This window comes from Pelobates fuscus, chromosome 10, assembly GCF_036172605.1.
Source record: "Pelobates fuscus isolate aPelFus1 chromosome 10, aPelFus1.pri, whole genome shotgun sequence".
Taxonomy (NCBI): Eukaryota; Metazoa; Chordata; class Amphibia; order Anura; family Pelobatidae; genus Pelobates; species Pelobates fuscus.
The window spans coordinates 129,218,625-129,227,249 of NC_086326.1; positions in this window are offsets into that span (position 1 = coordinate 129,218,625).

Consider the following 8,625-nt stretch of genomic DNA (forward strand, 5'->3'; position numbering starts at 1 on the left):
ATCAAGCATAGAAAGCTTTTAGCATTTGGCATGTTACTAATTATGTACCTGCAAGTGAATCACTACATGAAATAGATTTTTAATTTTTTTTTTGTATTATTTTTTATAGAGAGAGCACAATAAACAACCACCAAATTTAAAAGTTTTGCTTTCGAAGTGCCATCCTAACAGCTTATTGTGGCGCTTACAAGGCAAATAGTTGCTATTTGATGCTTCACATTTTAGGTCTTTGTTTTCCCATATTTTTATATTTAATGAAAAGGTAACTGATGTCTAAAGAGTTCTTGCTAAACAAGACATGAATTTACTAAGGGGCAAACATCTCACTTATTGTGTGTTGATATGTGCTCTTGGTTATTGGTTGCTTGATGTAAGCAGTCCCTATCACATTATTTATTTAAAGGGACACTCCACTAACAAAGCCCCCACTGTTTTGTAGATATACCCCAAATAAAAACATACATGCATTAAATTATGCTTTTTTTTTTTTTTCATTGGGGATATATCCAAAAACAGCTTGCAAAAGCTACCATTCTCTCTTTACAATGCAGCTGAATTAAAAATCTTTGCAAGGCAGGTGCTCTGCACAATTGATTGCTTCTTGAGTTTAGCTGCACTGAGCTAAACAAAGCAGGAATTAACATGACCGATAGGTATGCCAATTTATATTTAAATCTGCACTCTTCATAAAATGAAGTGGGGGGGGAAAAAACAACTGAAGTTTTTTAAGGATCTGACACAATTTTAAAACCATACTGCCGAATTCACTTCGTTAAGGTAGTCAAGTAGAGTTATATGAAGTCAATGGGATCGATCATGAATAATTAGGGTTTGCCAGTTTTATTTCAGACCTACTGGACTTTATCAACTGATGTTGCTAGGAAATAGTGAAAACATAGTTTATATATTCCATGGTAATTGTAATGAATAAGGATATAGCATCCTTTCAAAACTGCAAAATGTATTTATATTACACTGCAATTGTTTGCCTATATCTGTGCTTTACTTGAAAGATACATATTGCCAATAAAGATAGTACTTGTTGCAATTTGCTTTTTTTTTTTTGTGCGTAACATATAAGATTTGCAAAAGAAAGCAACTATAACCAGTAGAATTCTGCCAGTGACAATGGAGAAAACACATAGGGCCACATGGGAGATTTAGGGAGCAAGGCAGCCACTTTGAACTGGTCTGGATGTGTCTCTGGAACAATGGGACTACGTACTGCTGGAAAAACAGTAAAACAGGAGAAGAGTGAAGAAAATAACTAACGACTTTCAGGATTACTAGTTGATCCAGCACCCAGAACTGAATCACACCTATACTAAAAGGTAACGTCTTACTGGGCCTTAGAATGGCCGGACTTAACGTACCAAAGAATAGTCAGAATACTTGCCGAGGTCGGGAACACAGATTGAGACACAATGATGAGGGAAAGCCAAAAGTCAAGGATACCAGAATACAGGGAAGTCAAAACCAAAAAATAAATGCTCAGTAACACACTCTCGGACAACCACTAAGGGAAACCACGACAGGTCAATGAGCAGATGGAATAGTTGAGTTTAAATAACCCTCTTGTGAATCCGATTGGCTGTAACCGACCTTTGACCCCAGAACGTGTGTCTGCGTTCTTTGCGTGATGTCATGCGCACGTCGACGTCATCATTACCGTGAGCGGACGTGGGGTTATTAATTGGAATGGATCCGCAGTGGCCGGCGTCCGTCAACATGCCGCAGGAGTCAGATATACTGGCATAGGGCTGCTGAGTAGCATCTTCGTTAATGCCAGGAAGGCACTTGTTATACCGGGCACTACAAGGTGAGGATGAACATGTGACAACAAACAAATACATTATACACACCCTACACCAGAAGTTATCATCAAATATTTGTCAAACAAATGACACTGACTATTTTTGGTATGCAAATTTTTTTTCTCTCTATTCTATTTTTTTTTAAAAAGTTACTCAAAGTACGTCAAATAAGGAAGTTGCTTTGTGAAAAGGGGGTGTAGCTTGAGCCAGCCCAAGACATTGTGCTGCCTGGATCCAAGAATGAAAAGCTGGGTGTCTCCCCCCAGCCCTTGTCTATTTTTGCCCACCTCAGCCCCTGTCTGTGTCTGCCCCCACCAGCCCTTGTCTGTTTCTGCCCTCCCTCCCTTTCCCTCATGAAGCATAGCCGAGGTGTGGACCGAGGTAGAGGAACTTGTTTCCCTCTGCTGGGTCTGACAGGAAGCAGTTTAGTGCTCTCTATTACCGCTTTCTGTCAGACTCTGGAGAGGAAGACAAGTTCCTCTACCCTGGTCCAAGGCTCGACCACACTACATGCTGAGACCGACAGGAGGGAAGTGCTATGCAGTGTGCTCCCTTCCTGACAGTCAGCTGGATCCAGTGCCCCGAGACCTTTGCAGCCGCCTTATGGAATAGCTGATCATGGCCCGGGCCCTGTACAGTGGTGGCAAAATGCTGCATGAAACCATGGCCCCATTGAGGCAAATGCAGGCTGGCCCTGGGTGTAGCCAAGGGGGCGGAGTTATACTGCAGAGAGAGATTTAAATGTGTAGAAAAATACAGATTGAATATCAGGTCATAATCTATCAAATGCACTTTGGTTGAGTGAATGCCCAGGGTGTATGCAGAGAAGTGCAAACTGCTGGCTAGGGTTAGCACTTAGCAACAAAAGTATAGAAGTAGGCAGATAACCTAATTGAAATCATATTTTTTTATAGAGAAAAAAAATTATTTGCTACAAATCAAGGTCTTGGTCACCCTGTCCACATTTAGTGCCCAGGCCGTGGTATTTTCAGCATTTTGCGCTGGTCTTGGCCCTGTGGGCCTGCTCTGGGTCCGTTACAGACACCTGTAGGCTCTGGAGAAACGCTGTCTGATCTCCATAGGGGGGTAACGTGAATGTTTCCCCTTTCTGTTGGGCCACTAAGGATCCCTCTGCTCCCCACCTATATTCGATATCTGCCTCCCGCAGTCATTTTGCAATTGGTGCTAGGTGCCTTTTTGCCATTAGCACTGCAAACGGGAGATCCCCATATATAGCTACAGTGCAGCCCTCAGATCGAACATTTTTAAGCTCTCTAGAGCGGGACATTATGGTGGACCTAGCCGCAATGTCCTTGGTGACTGCTATAATGTCTCTAGATGCATCCTCTGGGGCAGCTGTGGCCTTGCGGATTCAGAACTCCGCGGTCACCACCTCTCTTGGCTCCCATGTGGTTCAGTAAGTAGTGAAGGAAGGACAGGAGATCATCACTCAAGATCTGTTCTGACACCCCTCGAAGGTGGATGTTCTTTCTTCTGTGCCTTGGCTTCAACATCGTCACACTTTTGGTAAGTGTCTGGACTTGTTGGGTAAGGGTGTGGATCTCCTTCTGTGCGGTCTGCAGCCTTTGTTCCCTGGCTCAATCTCTGAATTCCACTTCCGTGAGTCGTGTGCGCAGGGTCCCCAGCTCAGCTTGAGTTGCACGCAGGTCTGCCCTGCACACCTGTCTCCTTTCCAGCAGAAAGGGGGAGGAGGGAGGAGGGAGGAAGGAGAAAGAGAGTGGGGAGGAGGGAGGAAGGAGAAAGAGAGTGGGGAGGAGGGAGGAAGGAGAAAGAGAGTGGGGAGGAGGGAGGAAGGAGAAAGAGAGTGGGGAGGAGGGAGGAAGGAGAAAGAGAGTGGGGAGGAGGGAGGAAGGAGAAAGAGAGTGGGGAGGAGGGAGGAAGGAGAAAGAGAGTGGGGAGGAGGGAGGAAGGAGAAAGAGAGTGGGGAGGAGGGAGAAAGAGAGTGGGGAGGAGGGAGGAAGGAGAAAGAGAGTGGGGAGGAGGGAGGAAGGAGAAAGAGAGTGGGGAGGAGGGAGGAAGGAGAAAGAGAGTGGGGAGGGGGAGAAAGAGAGTAGAGAGTGGGGAGGGGGAGAAAGAGAGTGGGGAGGAGGGAGGAAGGAGAAAGAGAGTGGGGAGGAGGGAGGAAGGAGAAAGAGAGTGGGGAGGAGGGAGGAAGGAGAAAGAGAGTGGGGAGGAGGGAGGAAGGAGAAAGAGAGTGGGGAGGGGAAGAAAGAGAGTAGAGAGTGGGGAGGGGGAGAAAGAGAGTGGGGAGGGGGAGAAAGAGAGTAGAGAGTGGGGAGGGGGAGAAAGAGAGTGGGGAGTGGGGAGGGGGAGAAAGAGAGTGGGGAGGGGGAGAAAGAGAGGGGGGAGGGGGAGAAAGAGAGGGGGGAGGGGGAGAAAGAGAGTGGGGAGTGAGGGGGGGAGAAAGAGAGTGGGGAGGGGAGAAGGAGAGTGGGGAGGGGGAGAAAGAGAGTGGGGAGAGTGGGGAGGGGGAGAAAGAGAGTGGGGAGGGGGAGAAAGAGAGTGGGGAGTGGGGAGCGGGAGAAAGAGAGTGGGGAGGGGGAGAAAGAGAGTGGGGAGGGGGAGAAAGAGAGTGGGGAGTGGGGAGGGGGAGGGGGAGAAAGAGAGTAGAGAGTGGGGAGAGGGAGAAAGAGAGTAGAGAGTGGGGAGGGGGAGTGGGAAGGGGGAGAAAGAGAGTGGGGAGTGGGGAGGGGGGGAAAAGAGAGTGGGGAGGGGGAGAAAGAGAGTGGAGAGTGGGAGAAAGAGAGTGGGGAGGGGGAGAAAGAGAGTGGGGAGTGAGGGGGGAGAAAGAGAGTGGAGAGTGGGGAGGGGGAGAAAGAGAGTGGGGAGTGAGGGGGGGAGAAAGAGAGTGGGGAGTGAGGGGGGAGAAAGAGAGTGGGGAGGGGGAGAAAGAGAGTGGGGAGGGGGAGAAGGAGAGTGGGGAGGGGGAGAAAGAGAGTGGGGAGGGGGAGAAAGAGAGTGGGGAGAGTGGGGAGGGGAGAAAGAGAGTGGGGAGGGGGAGAAAGAGAGTGGGGAGAGTGGGGAGGGGAGAAAGAGAGTGTAGAGGGAGGGAGGGGGGAGAAAGAGAGTGGGGAGGGAGGGGGAAGAAGGAGATTGACATCCATCACACACACAATCACACAATCATGCAACCCTTACACACACAGAAACACACAATGCATTCCTTACACACACTCAATGCACCCTGTACACACACTCAATGCACCCCTTACAGACGCACACACTGCATCCCGTACATACACAGAAACACACCTTGCAGCCCTTACACATACAAACACAGATTCACACAATGCATTCCTTACACACATATCAGGACATCCCCTACACACTCCACCCCTGTGAACAAACTCATTGGTGGAACATGAAGGTGGACCCTGAGCTGTGTAAAGGGCCCCCCAAAAAGGGAGCTGCTTCCCGTTCTCCCAGAACATTGATTTTTGTGACCACAGTTACAAACAGCCTCCAGAGATCCTGTTCTACACCAGACCAGTGGTGCCAGACTGCAGCTAGAGCCCATCATCATCCTCATCTGGTTGTAAGTAGGCAATCTAGTATATTATTTGTGGCACTAATCTCTAATTTACCTCACATTAAAGAAACACTATAGTCCCCAAAACCACTGCAGCTTAATGTAGTGGTTCTGGAGTCTATAGCCTGTCCCTGAAGGCCTTTTAATGTAAACACGGCGGCACTGCAGCACTGGCGTTAGTTAACATGGCAGATCATATGGGTGGGGCATTGTGATGTCACATGGGGGGGGCGGCAAACTTTACTTTTGCCTAGGGCGGCAAAAATCCTTGCACCGGCCCTGTCTGCGCCCCATTATGTCGGCTGGCTTGGGGTTGTTGTTATGCATTGCTTTTTGGAGCGGTTTAAAGGTTTTTAGTCACCTTTTTTCAGTTTCTTTGGTGGAGCTGTGCTCAAGCACGTCTTTCTGCTCAGTCCGTTATCGTGAGTTTTAACTGAGTTACACTGATTTGACGTGCACGTTCAGGTATGGGCAGAAATTACCATTTTCAGGAACCGCCATTTTTAATACTTGAAGATAGCGGCACGTAAAAAAAAAAAAATTCAGAGGGACTGCAATCCTTCAAAAATTGTAAGAAAAGACAGTCCCAGGATCCAAAAATGGTTAGGGGCATCAGGATGAGCTAATGAATTCATCCAAATGATGACATATCTGCTTTAAATCGTATTACATTGACGTACAGGTGGACAATTATTATTTTTTTTTTTTCCTTTAATGCAATTGATGATTTTGTTGAGAAGTACACTATTGATGTTCTTAAAAAAACAAAGCTTTGGAGAGCTTGGCTTAAGTGTCACAGAAAATGGCTGCATAGTTCCGGAACTCTATGGGAACTTTGGGAACAAATAATTTAGTACTTTACTTCTACTCATGAAAATGGCGATATCTCACAAATCCCAAAGCATTTACAAGGCTTTGGAATCTGGCAAAGGCTCTGGGACATTCTCCCTCCGCCAATATCTTCTTACCCTGGTGGACCTTACGTTGCAGTCGGAGTGTTTCTGCATCATGCACTTCTGATGTATCAAGGCCTTCGTTGATTGGTCATCAATTATGCAGAAGACTTCCACTATAGCCAATTTACAGGCCACTAGCACACTGACCATGGCATACTTCACTAGATGGAAATTCAAGGCCTCACAACTAAGGTTTCCAGTCTAGAGGCTGACTGTGATAACCTGCTGGTTGCTCAGAATGCTTCCATGGACACCATGCACAAACAAATGATGCAGCTGCACCTTATGGCATTTACACATTGAAGACATTGATAACTGAAGTCATTGCATCATCATCAGGGTACATGACAGTTTAGGGTTACTCTGACTACCCTGTTGAACTTTCTACTGAATTGGCGTGAACAGACTAAGATTAATTTTATATTGGCGCACAGAGTGATTAGGCCGTGGGGCCCAGTAGACAGTCGTCTTAGAGGCACTGTATGCTGCCTCAATTATTTTTTTTTTTTAATTCTTTATTTTTGTTGTGCATAAGCTATTAACAATCAGTTGAGAGGTACCCCAACGGCATTCCTCCAACGCATAGTAAACAGTTTAACAGAGAGGTACATGCAATAACTAGCACAAATTTTATGTTTAAAGGTAGTTGAGCAGAAACACGGTAGAGAGTAAGCTTTGTTAACATTAAATTTTGTGTCGCATCCAATAATATCATTACCAACAGCGTTAATCTAGGTTATGAAAATACATATCTGGCTTACAGTTTCACAACGGCACGGACAAACGGTTATACTCGTGGTTTAACATTAGTTAGGTATTGGAGGGTGCTGCGCATTTTCTTCTATATACATTAATATCGCTTTGTCATATATTTATTCCTGCGCCGTATATCAGTAGTGAGATGCAAGGTTAGTTAAGGCAGATAACATAAAAACATAAGTGGCCCAAGATGGCATGGATTAACCAGGGACCGCGACCATAGGTTAGTGCGGCGTGACATAGGCTTATAATTCTTTTTTGGTCAGCACATTTTTGGATTTAGTTAAAGTAAGAGTAAAGACAGTGGGTATACATAACGTTTCAACTTGTCATCATATATTCTGTCTGTGGCGTGCGTAATATTTTAGAACATGTTTGAACAAAACGATAGGCAGATAGGGAGTGTTTGGTCCTGTCTTAGGTGAGCATGTCTAGCGCTGTTGTAATAGTGTCATGCATATCTTTTAATGCAATAAGAGCTAGCAGGCCAGTCCCTACTTCGTCTAGTGAGACTATGCATATGCCATAATGTGGTATCATTAGCTGACCTGTTGTGGTGAGAGGACATATACATTGCTGCCCCACTGGTGAGGCACTAAAGGGGTTGTGCAGGGATGGGGGGTAATGCTCGCTATAATAAAAGGCAAGGAGGTGGGCAGTATTATAAGAAAGTCAATCTTGGGTCGTTGCTATAACCTCGGTGGTTGGAGGTGTCAGTCTCTGGGGCCCCAGATCGGGGGGGGAGTTTATCCAATTCCGGCTTTCGGCTGGTACCTTGAGCGTTCTGGAGGTGTATCCGTGGTTCCCCACGCCATCTTGTGAGTTTGCTGCAGGTGCTGGGTCACTTGTGCTTGTGTTGTGATACTCTTTGTGCAGAGTTGGTCCCCGTGTTGTTGGGTGCCGAGCCGCTGGTCAGGAGAAATGCTTGGCTGTGTCCTGTGCTCTGTTGTCCCGGGGATTTTAGCCTGTGAGAGGGAGGGTGCACCCGATTTGCCTGCTGCCTTTTTCACGCTCTGGGCCCGCTGGTGTCTGTATTGCCGGACCGCCATCTTGGATGCCCGTGGTGTTTGTCTATATTGACTGCGTCTTGCAGTCGGCCGGATCCAAGCGGCTACCATTGCCTCCGCCTGGCGGTATGTTGCTCCTCTGTTCCGCAGGATGTCCCTGAAGCTAGTGCACAGGTAGTCAAAAGTCTCCAGAGGAGACCCGGGTGGTTGGGTGCAAGTATTCCGGTCTGTGTGCTTGTGCTGTGTGGCCATCTTGGTACCACCACGTGGGTCAGTTGCCCCAGTGTTGCTCTTGGCTGGATCACTCGATTTCCTTCCTGGCCGTTGTGACCAGTGGGGACCGGGATCTCCCCCGCCGGTCCAAAGGGGGGGGGGGTAATTTGTAGAGCTGTCGCTTGAAGGCTCTCTCACCGAGGTGGGCAGCCGCCTCGCCTCGGTCTCGGCTTCTGTAGGCCGCATTTGTGTCTCCGTCGTTCCGGTCTCGTCGGGCCCTGGGGTGGTATCGTTGGATTCCTGGGGGCACCCCCGATGTGGGTGGC